This window comes from Manis javanica, chromosome 8, assembly GCF_040802235.1.
Source record: "Manis javanica isolate MJ-LG chromosome 8, MJ_LKY, whole genome shotgun sequence".
NCBI classification, from domain to species: domain Eukaryota; kingdom Metazoa; phylum Chordata; class Mammalia; order Pholidota; family Manidae; genus Manis; species Manis javanica.
This window is the reverse complement of record NC_133163.1, coordinates 73,220,393-73,234,559: the sequence shown is the minus strand read 5'-3', so window position 1 is coordinate 73,234,559 and position 14,167 is coordinate 73,220,393. Positions and strand designations below refer to the sequence as shown.

Genomic DNA, 14,167 nt, shown 5'->3' with positions numbered 1-14,167 from the left:
TAACAGAATTAAATTAGTACACATGGAATTCATTAGAAATAAACCAGAGAAATATATCTAGAAAATTACAAATTAAGAACATATTTTAAAAATAACACATGGGTCAAAGAAGATAAAAAATAATGTTTTGAAGTAAATGAAAATAAAAACACAACATAACCAAAAATTTTGAGATGTATTTAAAGCAGTGTGTAGAGGGTACTTTATAGCATTTGATGCTTTTCATATAAAAAAAGGAGTATTTCAGATAAAAAAAATCTAAGCTTCCACTTCAAGAAACTAGGAAAAAAGAGCAGACTAAATCTAAAGCAAAAAGAAGGAAATAATAGAAGTAGCATTGGAAATCAGTAAAATAGGAAATGGACAAACAATAGAGAAAAACAGTGCAATCAAAAGCTGTAGAATGCTGAGTCTTCTAAGGATGTCCATGTGCTGAGCTCTGGGACCTGGGAATATGTTACTTTCCATGGTAAAAGGGACTTTGCAGGTGTGATTGCTTAAGGATCTTAACAAGAAACAACTTGAAAGACACAGAAGTGGTCATGGGCCAAAGAATGCAGGTAGCTTCTAGAAATTGAAAAGACAATAAAAATGGATGTTTCCCTCAGAACCTCCAGGAGAAATTGGCCCTGCTAACTCCATGACTTCAGCTCAGTCATTGATTTTGAAGTTCTGACTTGCAGAACTCTAAGGGAATAACTTTATGTTATGTTAAGCCACTAAGTTTGTGATAATTTATTGTAGCAGTAATAGGAAGCACACCTAATAATCCTTGGAAAGATCGATAACATAGATTAACCTTTTCTTGCCAATGGGTTTCAGCCCTGGGCAAGTTCACTGTGGATTCAATGTGACCAAAGAAATTGACAACAAAATGTTCTTGGGGTGAAAGGGTTATACCAACTTTAATTCCACGGTGGCAGGTCAATCACCAAAATCCCGTTCACTCAGAGTGAGTCTGCATGCAGCAAGCCAGTCTCTGCCTCTGGGCCTCTCTGCCTGCACAGCCATCCCACACAGCTGTCCTCTGGGCCTCTCTTGCACAATCATCCCACACAGCTGTCCTCTGGGCCTCTGTCCTCGGTGCTGCCACCACTCCAGCCTCTGCTCTACTCTCCTGCAGCCTTAGAGCTGTGCCACCGTGTCATGACCAGAGCACTGGGTGGAGCTCTTTATATAGAGTCAACAGCCATGTATTGCCCACAGGTGTGCAGTGAGCTAGTCAACCAGGGCCAGGTGGGAATCCTGGCCACAGGAACTCTTTTTATCCACAAACCTCTAGTCAGCCTTACCAGGAAAACAGGAGAGAAAATGCAAATTACCAGTATCAGGGATAAAAAGGAAATCATTCCAGATATTAAGAGTATAATAAAAGAAAATAATGAAAAACATATGTCAATAAATTCTATTGCTTAAATGAAGTGGATAATTTCTTTAAAAGACACAAATTACTGGATTTCAATCAAGAAGAAATAGATAAACTCAAATGTTAAATAAACAGCCTATGTCTATGAAAGGAATTAATTCCTAATTGAGAAACTTAAAAAAAGCATCAAGAACAAGAAAATTCCAAGCCCAGATGGCTTCCCTGTGAATTCTCTGAAACATTTAAAAAAGGAAGAATACCAATCCTATAGAAATTCTTCTATAAAAATGGAAGAGAAGGTGATATTCCTCAATTCAGTTTATGAGGTTAGCACTACCCTGGTGCTCAAATCAGACAAAAACACTGCAAAAGAAGACTACAGACCAATACTCCCTGTGAATATAGGTGTAAAAATCCTGAACATAATTTTAGCAAGTTAAATAAAATAACTTGGAAAAAGTCTAATATATTAATGACCAAGTGGGGTTTATCCTAGAAATGCAAGGTTGATTCAATATTAGAAATCAATTATTATAACTCACCCTATAAACAGACAAAAAAGTCTCTCTCATAGTTGCAGATGAACAATGGGAAACTGAAATTTTAAAATACCATTTGCAAAAGCATTGAAAAACATGAAATAGTTAAGATAAATTTAACAAACTATATGTGAGACCTGTATGCTGAAACTGCAAAGTATTACTGAGAAAAATTTTTTTAAAAAAACCTAATAGAGACACATACTGTGTTCATAGATTGGAACACTCAATATTGTTGTTTCCCTTCAAATTGGTCTATAAGCACCAAGCAATCTCAATATAAATTTCTGCAGGAATTTTGTAGAAGTTGACAAGGTGATTAAAAAATTTATATAATAATGCAAAGGCCTAGAATAGACAATACAAAAAAAAAAGACAAATAAAGTTAGAGGACTCACCATAATTTTAAGACTTTCAATAAAGCTATATGTAACAGTGACAGTGGGGTAAGTGGCATAAGAACAGACATATGTATTAATGGATCAGAACAGAAAGGTCAGAAAGAGACCTCATATATGAGTGTGGGGTTCCTATGGCCAGCATCCTCATTGAACTTAAACCACCTGATGATGTAACTGGCTTGTTGCTACGCTACCACTTCACATCTTTAGGCAATAAGCTATTATTGACTCTATATAAAGAGCTCTTCCCAGTGCTCTGGGTACAACATGGTGGCACAGCTGCAAGGCTGCAGGAGAGCAGAGCAGAGGCTGGAATGGTGGCAGTGCCAATGACAGAGGCCCAGAGGACGGCTGTGCGGGACGACTGTGCAGGCAGAGAGGCCCAGAGGATGGCCATGGGGACCAAGGGGCCCAGAGGCAGAGACCGGCTTGCTACATGTAGACTTGCTCTGAGTAAACAGGATTCTAGTAATTGACCTGCCACCCTGGAAATAAAGTTGGGTATAACCCTTTCACCCCAAGAACGTTTTGCTGTCATTTTCTTTGGTCACACTGAATCCATAGCGAACTTGCCCAGGGCTGAAACCCATTGGGAAGAAAATGAGCAAAGATTTTTGACCAAAGTACCAAGGTAATTCAATGGAGAAGGGGTAGGTTTTTAAACAAGTGGTGCAAGGACAAATTTATATGGGGAGAAAAACACTTTTACTTTTATCCCACACCACATACAAAAATTCACTTAAAATGAATCATAGACCTAAATATAAGAGCTGAACTACAAAATTTCTAGAAAAAAATTAGGAAAATAATTTTTTTGACTTTTGGGTAGGCAAAAATTCTTTAGATACGAACTTGAAAATCCAAATTAAAAACTGCTGCTTTTTAAATGACATTGTTAAGAAAATACAAAGGCAAACCACAGTCTGGAAGAAGATATTTACAAGACATATGTAAAATTATTTGTTTTCAGCATATATAAAAAACTTTCACAATGCAATAACAAGACAACCTGAATTTAAAAAAGTAGACAAAAGATTTAAACAGATACTTTACAGAAGAAGGTAGATGCTTGGGAAATAAGCACATGAAAAGATGCTCAGCATCATTAGTCATTAGGAAATGCAGATTAAAATCCAAATAAGATAATACAAGATATCCACTAGGGTGTCAAGTACTAAGAAGACAGTCAAAATCAAATGATGGGGGATTGTGGAGCAACTAGAATGCTACACATTGCTGGTATTACACACTTAAAGCTAAGTGATAACAGACCCTTTAGGAAACAGTTTGGCAGTTCTTTAAATAGTTAAGTATATACTTAAGATATAGCCCAGCAATCCCACTGCTAGGTGTTTATCCAAGACAATTAAAAAATGTGTGCACAGAAAGACTTGAATGTCTATATTAATAGCAGTGTTGTTCAAAATGGCCTCAAACTGGAAACTACCCAGATGTATATTAACTGGTAAATGAACAAAACCACTTTCGGTATATCCATACCATAATATTATTTAGGGGTAAAAATGGACTACTATTGTTACATGCAATAGCATGCTGAATCTTAAAAAATATGGTAAGTGAATGAAGCCAGACCTGTAAGACTACATATTATATGACTCATTTATATAAAACTCTAGAAGAGGCAAAAATATAGCGACAGAGAGCAGATGAGTGAATCCTGTGGGTGGGGAAACATATCGGCTTCAAAGAAACACAAGGGAATTTTGTGGGGATGATGGAACTGTTTGCTCATCCTGGTGGTTACATGACTATACATATGTCAAATCTTATCAAACCGTATACTTAAAAATGGTGAATTTTATTGTGTGTAAATTTTACCTCAATAAGGGTAATGACAATAACACTTCCTGAATTTTTCTGAAAAGAGAAAAGAGTATTCAAATCATATTCCATGGCTGCAGAACAAGATGGAGCTCAAAGAAAGGTGCCTGGAGCCTGGACCATTCACAAGCTGAGGAAGTAGGGGTGTTGAGGGGGACCCGGCAGAAGTCCCGTTGCTCGTGGGCCCCAGGGCACAGGTTTTGGAAGCAGCAGGAGCTTCCGTTCAGGGATCTGCTGAGTGATTTCCCAACTGAAGCTAATGTGAACCAAGGGAGAGATCTTGCTCAGGAGGCAGGATTCTGGGTCTGAGTAACCTCAGAATAGGAAACAGTAATGACCACCTCTGTTTCCTAGAACGGAAAGTGCCTCTTCACCAGAGAGCGAGAGGGGAGACTGAGTCACTAGGCAGAACCCACATTCCCTTCAGCAGCGGGAGGCCAGAAACAGGGCTCCAAGGCAAATGGAAATGAAAATGTTTTCAATATGTTGGATTGGAAATAAAGACGGTAAAATAAGAGCCAGTGCCCAGGACTGCTGTCACTGCAGATTTCTAAACTTTATTAGAAGGGAGCCGTGCCTCCAATTCTACCCTCTAATTGTTGAGACGGTATGATCATTGGACTTCCTCTCCCCTCCCCCAACTTGGTGACCTATGGTGTCATAAAGGTCACGTTCTTCCCGCAAAGACTTAGAATGACCGGCGTCAGGTCACAGCTGCAGTCCAGGGTCCACTGTCTATGGCCCCTCACAGATACGGCTGAGTCTCTGCTGTGGTCTTCGGCAATAGTAAGTAGGTCTTGGGGATATGATTTTGCCTGGAATATCTACTAACTGCTAAGGATTGATGTGTTTTCTCAAACAAGTGGGTGTGAGACCAGTACTCGGGCCATCTTTAGTGTTTGCTTTGATCTAAAAAGTGAGGCGCACGAGAGCAGTTGAACATTCGAGACCTTAAGAGAAGTACACCTGTTTCAGTGGGAGAACTCGCCTGTGGCTGCCAAAAGAAACACAGCCCTACCTAAACGTGAATATTCAGGGACTCAGGAGACTAAGAAATCAGGGAGAATAACAGTTGGGATTTTCACTTCTGATTTTAACACAAGGCAAAAGATAATTGGATTTTAGACTTTAATATTCAGGGAATTTAGTTTTGGAGTTGTAAATTCAACCTGGGAAATTTGTGATGGGAGAAGGTTTATACTCATATTAGGAATATTTTTATTCTTGATATTTTATTGGAATATCTCAATGAGGTCGCTTAATTTCATTGAAGAATCTTTAATGGGCTCTTTTGGACAATGTGAATGGACCTAATTTAGGATGAGAAATAGTCAGTGCTTGGGTCCAGTATGGCTTCTGAGCTTCTGAGTTCTAAAATTTGTGTTATGACCTATTACATATTACGTAGCTTTCTGGGGACAAAAACCATCACTGTGCATTAACAGTCCCGTGAAAGAATGTGGTCAGTATTGGGGGAGAAGCCTCATGAAGTGGCAGCTACACTATTCTGATAAACTGCGGATTCCTTCCCCTGGTGGGGGGTTAACCCAGTGGACTGAGAAGGAGAAGCAAAGCAACTGAGGAATGAAAGGAGCAAACTCGCCTTACCCTTCTTGGCCCCAGTGTCTGTCAAGTTTGAGAACTGTCACCTTAGGCAGTGATTCATTATCACTGGGGAACTTGTTAGGAACGTAGGTTCTCAGGCCTCACTCAGTCCTCCTGAATCAGAAACTCCCAAGTGGGCCTGGTAACCTGTGCTAGCACAAGCCTTCCAGGTGATTGTGATACAGGCTGGAGTCAGAACCACAGCAACCGAGTAGTTCTGTTTGCCCCTTGCTGCCTTCTTGCCTGTTCTTGGGGTGTGGGGGAAGGTGGCAGTGACCTGGCAGATTAATGGGTTTGAGAGAAGAAACTGGGCATATGAGGCACTTCTGGCACTCCTCTGTTTAGTCCCTTCTGTTTTCTCTTTTTTTGGAAAGTGCCTTCCTGTGGAGAATATGCTATTTTGGCCTATTATCCCCATTAGGTGGCAAGCCCGAACAGCAGTTGCAGCCCCCCAGTTGGAGTGGCTCGAAGCCTGTGAAATTTAACTTAGGCAACAGTAATAAGTCCGCTTGCCTTTCACATTCAAGCCAGGTTCCCAAGGTCTGTATCATTAATAGTTGATTTCCATCTGTCCGACTCCTGTGTTTCTTTCTCAGTTGGTTCTGAACTTGGACAGGAAGAGGGATGATATTTATTGAGTCTCCTCAATCCTAAACTAGGGCAGTTGTGGGACATGTGCCATCCTTGAATTTGGCTAATTAGAATGTTTTGAACCCTACTCAACACCCTGCTTGGTGCAGGTGCTTGGGTATATGGATAAAGGATGGAAAGCAGGTAAATTATTGACTAGATTATGCTGTTTGAATGCTGTCAGGACATTCCTCAGCAGCTCCACTAGCATGAACTCATGTGTTGAACCAGAGTCAAGGAGAAGAATATTCACATTATAGGCTGGAGGCTCTCCATTAGAAATTAGTCAAGAGCAGGGAGCGAGAGAGACTTGGATTAGCTTATTATGTTGTCTACTAGACCTAGATGTGCTTTTAAAAGTAGTGGCTTTTGTCAGCTTTTGAATTGTCTATGGAATATATATGGAACATACCACTATCATGATCACAGGTAATCAAGAGTCAGTCAGACTTGAGAGAGATCTAAAATGGAATACATTTCCAAAACTGGATAGAGATAAGTGGCTAGAAAACTTCCTCAATCTGATTTCCAAAAGTTTTATGATGGCAAACATGTACATTTCCCCCCCATGACAATATTTTGTGATTATGCAATTTTTGCCTTTTTATAACCTCTGGGTCTCAAATGTTAAATTACCTACATGTCAATAACTTCTATATTTTCATTATTTCAACAAAACTGTGCTACTTCCTAAGATTAATTGTTGAAGTTCAGATGAGGACACAGCCTCAGGGAGGAAGATGAAATATGATGGTAGTTAAGTGCAGGCTTCTGTGTCTCACTGAATCTTTTCCCTGTGGAATTGTCCCCTAACATTTTTCCTTACGTAAGATTTGGTCAGGATCAGGCATTATAGTTATTAACATTTAGAAACTGGGTATACAAATAATCTACTGCTACTGCCCACCAGGATTCTGTGCAAGCTGGCCCAGAACTGATGGCTTCCTTCAGGGTGGATTAAACTAAATAAGGCCAGAAGTGACAGCAAGATCCGTTGGGGCTGACACCTAGAAAGAGAAGCAGACCAGAATTTTACTACAGTCTGTCCGTGGCTTATAAACATGCTGATTGTGCTCCAAAACTTCATTTATTATCCACTGTGTAGAACTTAAAAAGCTTGAAAGTCTAAGAGATTAAATCCCCTGTCTAGTCTACAGGGTCATTTAATCCATAATTTAACCCCATATTTACAATGAAATACTGTACATTTGTAATAAGGGGGGGGGTGTTATTATTATAGCATTAGTAATTCAGCAAAACAAAAGAAATAATAAGTATGGAATAGTGGTTATTTATTTTGGATATTTGAGAGGATAAAGGGATAGAAGAATAATTTTGATAAAATTCTGAACAGGATTTCTGTGCACTTTCAAGTGTTCCAGAATTTGATAATATTCCTACCTTTAGGGTAGTTTGCTTTTACCTAACGTTTCTAGGGAATTTAAAGTAATTTCTCCTTGTTTTTCAAGATAAAGTGCCTTTTAAGAGGGGAAAAATGTTGCCTTAAGGTAACCAGGCCAGCGTTGAAAGAGAACAGAAAGAGGAATGGGGTTAAAGTGTGTGTGTCTTCACGTGACAAGTGGAGTTGCTTAGACAGAATTAACTGAGTCTGAAAGCTGGAAAGTCTAAAGACAATTGAAGAGGGTGGATGAGCAGTCCCTCAGAAGCAGTTTACAAAAAGAAGAGGAAGAAAATTTGGTTGAATAAGAGAGATACATAATTTCTTAAATTGCCTCTAGATGGTGTTCACCCAGAGCATTGTCACTTCTTGATTTGGGGGGCAACTCAAGTAGTCTCCAGGTGGCTGGTGGTCAGGTGCTTGGCAGGTGCCCATTTGTACATATGCAAGGTCAAAAGGTGAATGTTTGTAACTTGGAGGATGTGAGCAAATTGATTTGCATACTGGCTAGACAAGCTAAGCTTTGGCCACGCCAGTTCTTTTTACCCTTGGTATTATTTAGAGGCAAACCAGAAGCTTCTAGACTCTGTAGTGCCTTGGAGCCACACTGAGTGCTTGGCCTGTATCGATTTCCCCCTCTTTGTATGGGCTCAGTCAGCATCTCCGTGTTTGGGTGGTTAAAGCACCGAGGAAAGAACTGTTTTTTTACAAATTGTTCATAAATTTTCAAGTGTGCCTGTTGGCTGCTGATAGTGGCAGCTTCCTTAGACCTCCTACCGGATAATGCTCTTGGACATGGTTGCTGGAGAGGCAGCAAATGAACTGAACTCCTTGTCCAGTGCGTCAGATCAAAAGCAAACAAACAGGGCTGTGCCAAGTTTAATTCACAAAAATGGCCCCAAGGACATTAATGCAAGTGTAAACCTGACTGCTGTCTGCAAGGATAGGCAGGCCCTATTTGCTCTGTGAGGACATCTGCTGCAGAGCAAGTTGTCCTGGAGCTGAAAGTCACTTTGAGAAAAGGCAGATATGCAGGGTCAGAGCCCAGGTAGGAGTTCCCTGTCTCAGCAAGTGTCGGGCAAAACCTCAGCTGACAGGGTTCCAGAACTACTGGAGGGTCTGCTTCTGAATTGCAGTGAGACAGGTATAAAATACACACATATTATAGGGATTCATAATTAACAATCACATTCCTCTATAAACAGAACATTGCATTCCTCTCTGCAATGCTTTAAGTGCCTTCCAATGACCAAGGTCACAGAGTGGGGTAGTTCTGAGTCCCTCTCCAAACAGGTTTCCTGGGACATTCAGAGGAAAGCCTTGAATCCAGATGAAAGGGGGACAAGCACATTGAAATGGGAAATCTGATTCTCCTATCGGTGGCATCTGGCATTTCCACTCTGGCTTATTTACAAACAGAACTGTCTACCAAAACCTTATGGGGAACCTCAACAACAAGCTTTTGTTTTTTTCTTGTGAGTATCAGCAGTGGTGAAAGGCCTTATCCCAAAATTAAGAGAGAAGAGCTGTCCTCATTAATATCCTTAAGTCACAAAGCCCCAGACAAGTTCAGGAAATGTTGTGGAGACACTAATGTATAAATACAGAGAGCATTTTGCTGCCCTCTGGTGCCAACCCGCCCTATGGGAGTCTAGGCTTTGGGACACGAGCATGCCTTTGTTAAAAAGATCAAACTGTTAGCAGTGCCTTGGCCTTCTGGGTTAGCATCCATCCCGATCTTTTTCCTTCTTTTCTCCCCCACTTTTTGTATTATTTTCTGCCTTCATTGTCTCATCCTTGGGAAGCAGGCTTCCACATCACTCCAGTGATGAGCTAATGACTGATGGGCCCTGTCCCTTTGAGGACTATTCTCTTCTTCCTTTCCATAAAGTCCCCTTAAGTTCCAAATCATAGGCTTAGGGATAATCTCCCCACTCCCCATCCTTTATCCCCTCTGAATATCTCTGGCATTGAGTTTTGTTAGTGTCTACGAAAGCTAACACACAGAATTGACACAATCACTTTGTGAAACTGTTTGGAAGCCTCTGCAAACGCTGACCATGTACACATGTATGACCCAGAAGTACTAGTTCTACCCCTGGTATATGACCACCAGAAATGCATATATATGTGCAGGAAGGAAGTGCACACGAGCTCTACAGCACTGCTCAGAATGGTGAAAAGTTGGAAGCAACCCATCATAAGAAATCAATTAAAAATTGTGGTGTATTTATAAATAAAGATAACAATAAAATACAGCAATGAGAATGAACGAACTGCAACTCACAACATGAATTACCATCACAAGAATAATGCTGAGCAAAAGAAGCCAGACACAGAGTATATTCTATGTGTGTGTGTGTTAAAAAACAGGCCATACTAATCTGTGCTGTGAGAAGTCATGATAGTAGAACGGGCATCAGGAAGGAGAGGAAGGAAATGCCAGTTGGGCTTCTGGGGAACCAAGATGTTGGGGTATATGGCGGGAGCCATGCTACTCAAGCTGTGTAGCGAAGCTCAGACTGGAGGAAGATCCCTGCAAAGCAGGGGCCTTCACAGCTGGCTCCCCCTATTACCCACCTTGATTTTGTTATTCTCCATTATACTATTGGCTTTGCTTTTGCTTGCATTTTTGCCAAAGACTAAGCTAACCTTTGATAAGCAGCACGGAAAGGAGGAGAACATAAACTTCCCAGAAGCTTTTCAGGACAGTGCTCCTGAAGAATGGAACACGCAGGGACCAGATGGCAATCTTGGCATGGAACACCAAAACCTGCAGGTAGCTAGTCAAACATTGACTACCCCATCTCCACCTAAGTGGGAATGTCCCCTTTTTTGCAATGCTAGTGAAACTAGTGATGGAGAGTTTTATAGAAATAGAGTTATGAGAGAATATTGAATAGAATAACCCTGCCTGACACTTAATCAATCTTCTCATGTTTTCTTCCCTCTGCTACTTCTGTAGCTTTTCTTCTTCCTTCCTAATTACAGCCCTTTACTAGAATTTGTGCCAAATATGTGAAATTACCAAATAACCATAATTCTTCCAAGTGGTAAAGATACCTCAAGACAAGTGCTGGGCATAGAAGCCATGGAGCATAAATCTGTAAAGAAGTGAAAAACTAACCTTTTCAAAGAATATTACTTCTCTCTCACTTACCAGCTTTACATTTCCCTGTATGGCCCCAGAAGACGGCTGGTTAGCCAGAGACGGGTAAGATTCCTCAAGGGAAGAACAACCTAAGACAGGCACAGTCGCAGGAGGGCCATCAAGTGAGAAAATGGGGGCCAACAGAGGTGAGGCTTAGAACCTCACCCCCCCAGTTTTGAGAGAAATTGTCTACACCCGTGGATGTTTTGTTGCCCTTGTCTGGCTTGAATTAATACCTAGTCTATAGGCACAGACCTGATCATCTACACTTGCCTTCTTACAGCACTAAATCATGCTTTCTATCTTTATCTTGCATCTACCTATGATAGAATAAATATTACGAGGAAATAAAATGTACCCATTGCATTAGAAATATAGATGATGATACCTGCCTAGCTAACTGTGGTAGTGAGTGACCTGTATTTCACCCTGAGCTGATAGACTCCATAGTCACTGCTACATGCTGCACGTTTCTGTGGTCACATGCATTACTTAGAAACCGCTTTGCATAGAAATAAGAAACACAATAGAGTACATGTTGCTAGGAAAAGTTTCGGTCAAGGAACAGAAAAAGATCACCTGTCTAACACTTGACTAACCATGAATAGATTAGAAAGAAAAAGAAAGAAAAAAGCTTGCCTATACCTATTAATTAACAGGCTATACCAATTAATCAACAGAACAATAAAAAAATAATCATATCCTTGTGCAAAATGGTATAAATAAAGCTGTCATCGGCACTTTGTCGAGAGACCACCTCCATCTGACTCTGTGTCCTGTCTCTCCATGCACCGACTCCATCTCATCCTTTTGGGCTTCAACCCCACCCCCACTGGAGCTGGACTCCGGCAGGGGTACAAAGATGATGGAGTTCCAAGATAATCTGTTTCTTGATCTAAGTGTTGGATAGACAATTGTGTTTACTTTGGATACTTTTCCATTTGTGTGTTATATTACAATAAAACATATCTTTTACTTTAAAAAATCAAACACTGAAAATCATTTTGAGATACATTCATCTTTTCCCAAAAATATAACCATTTCCCTACAAAACTTAACCAAACAGCAAGTTCAGTTCCACCAGTGAACAAGCGACCCTCGGCTTTAATCTTAGTCATGTTTACTAGTGTAGTGATGAGGCTTTGCCCTGAGCTAAAAGCATTTCTAGAATTGGTAAGCATAAAACCTACAAAATTCAACAAATACTTCAGAGCCTCTGGTGTACCAGGCATTGGGTCAGGTGCTGGGGTTGAAACAGTGGGCAGGACCTGGTCCTGCCCTCAGACAATGCTTTGCCTTTTCTATTTCTAGACTTCCCTACTCTGCTACCTTTCCCCACGCAGGCCCAAGCCCACACGCTCTGCTGAGCCTATCATATTTCTCCATCTTCCTCTCTTTTCTCCTATGAATACATCAACTTTCCACTCATATAACCAAACTGCAATGGAGTGGAAATTACTAGGGCTCTGGGTCAAGAGGCCAACTGAGAACTGGATTTCAGATATCCATTTAGTTATTGCACGTTGATCACAGATTCTGACTGGCATTTTTGCATGACTTCGATAAGTGAAAATTGGTAAAAAAATTTAGTAATTACTTGACAGATGAAGTTTTTTTAAAAGATCAGTTTCAAAATGTGAGGTCCCTGGAGCTAATAAAATCATCAGAAAGCTTTCCAAGTGTGAAAAATTTGGCAACTAGATTTACTCTTCCACAGGACCAGCAGAGGGCGCTGGAATTAAATTATTCCCTCGAGCCATTCTTGTTTCAAGGGCATGAAGTAACAAAGGAAGAGCACGGGTAGAACAGAGGAAGAGGTCCTTGCAAATCGGTGTGACCACACTGGGCTGGCAAGACCATTTCTTGTAAGGATTTTAAGAAGTAGGAAGTGTAATGCACAACAAAGAAAGGGGCAGTGTTTTGATGGCAGTACTGATTTTATTATGGTCTGTCATTGCCCACAATTGTTCAGAAATAGACCATCCTAGGGCTTGTCCATTAGGACAGAGCTCAATGGATAAGCCCACCTCTGAACTCTGACGTGTCATTGTCATCACAGTGGCAGGTCTGAACATGTTAAACAATGACGTTGTGTGGAATTATTTCCGGCATTAATAAATAGGAAGGGGGTTCTTTTTGATTGGGAGTGGGGGAGTTACAAATCTCCTACTACTTCCTGCCCCAAATGTATACGGAAGGTGCAGCCTGCCCTGCCATGCTGGAGGAGGCGGTGCGCAGGGACCACATGTGGCTGGGTCAGTCTGTACTCCATTGTTTCGTTTGCTTTATGGGACTGATAATCTCTTTCTGGAAAAACTGAAGGTGGGTCATCTCAACTCATTGCTTTTTTTTTTTTTTTGAGAGGGCATCTCTCATATTTATTGATCAAATGGTTGTTAACAACAATAAAATTCAGTATAGGGGGGTCAATGCTCAATGTACAATCATTAATCCATCTCAAGCCTAATTCTCGTCAGTCTCCAATCTTCTGAAGCATAACGAACAAGTTCTTACATGGTGAACGAATTCTTACAGAGTGAATAAATTCTTACATGGTGAACAGTACAAGGGCATTCATCACAGAAACTTTCGGTTTTGATCATGCAATATGACCTATAAACCATCAGGTCAAATATGAATATTCATTTGATTTTTGTACTAACTCATTGCTTTTTATAACTGCACATTCCACTGGTTTTCTATAGTACAGATTCACATCGAGTTTCATTACAGCACTTTTAACCTATTTAATTATAAGAATTCTTGTACTCATCATTTCTTCACATTTTAAATGCTCCTACATTGTTCAAATTCATTTACTCAAGCTGGATACTTGTCTTCTAAATTAATTTTATTTATTTGAGCTTTTAAAAATACTATTTTCTTCTTTCCTTCTATTTTGAGTAAGTCCTATGTGAATGGATTTGTAGCCCTTGTGTTTCGGAGTCCACATAGAACTGGAGAGGGCGAGGCCCTCGGAGGTAATCTACAGCCCCTTCTACAGCATCCCTACAGCTCAGTCTTCTTTGTCACATTTGAATACTGCCAGTGACAGGGTGAGTGAGGGTGTGCTAACTCACAGCGCAGAATTTCTAGTTCTCTGATGTTAAATAGAAATCTGCTTCTTTGAATTGCCTAACAATAGATGCAAGTGCTGATCTTCCTCTTAATTGTCCTTTAAATATTTGAAAACCACTATCCAATTTTCCCTCAAATTTTCTCCTTCCTGAAGGC

At 40.4% G+C, this 14,167-nt stretch overlaps 1 long non-coding RNA gene across 1 annotated transcript in view; it reads left to right on the top strand.

The window, feature by feature from the left end:
• Positions 1 to 4,839: 4,839 nt before the first annotated feature.
• Positions 4,840 to 14,167, top strand: part of LOC140843103 (uncharacterized) — a 32,403-nt gene continuing 23,075 nt past the window's right edge. Inside the window, exon 1 of the long non-coding RNA XR_012120581.1 lies at positions 4,840 to 4,934. This is a non-coding gene — a long non-coding RNA (uncharacterized lncRNA). The remainder of the gene's footprint in view (positions 4,935 to 14,167) is intronic.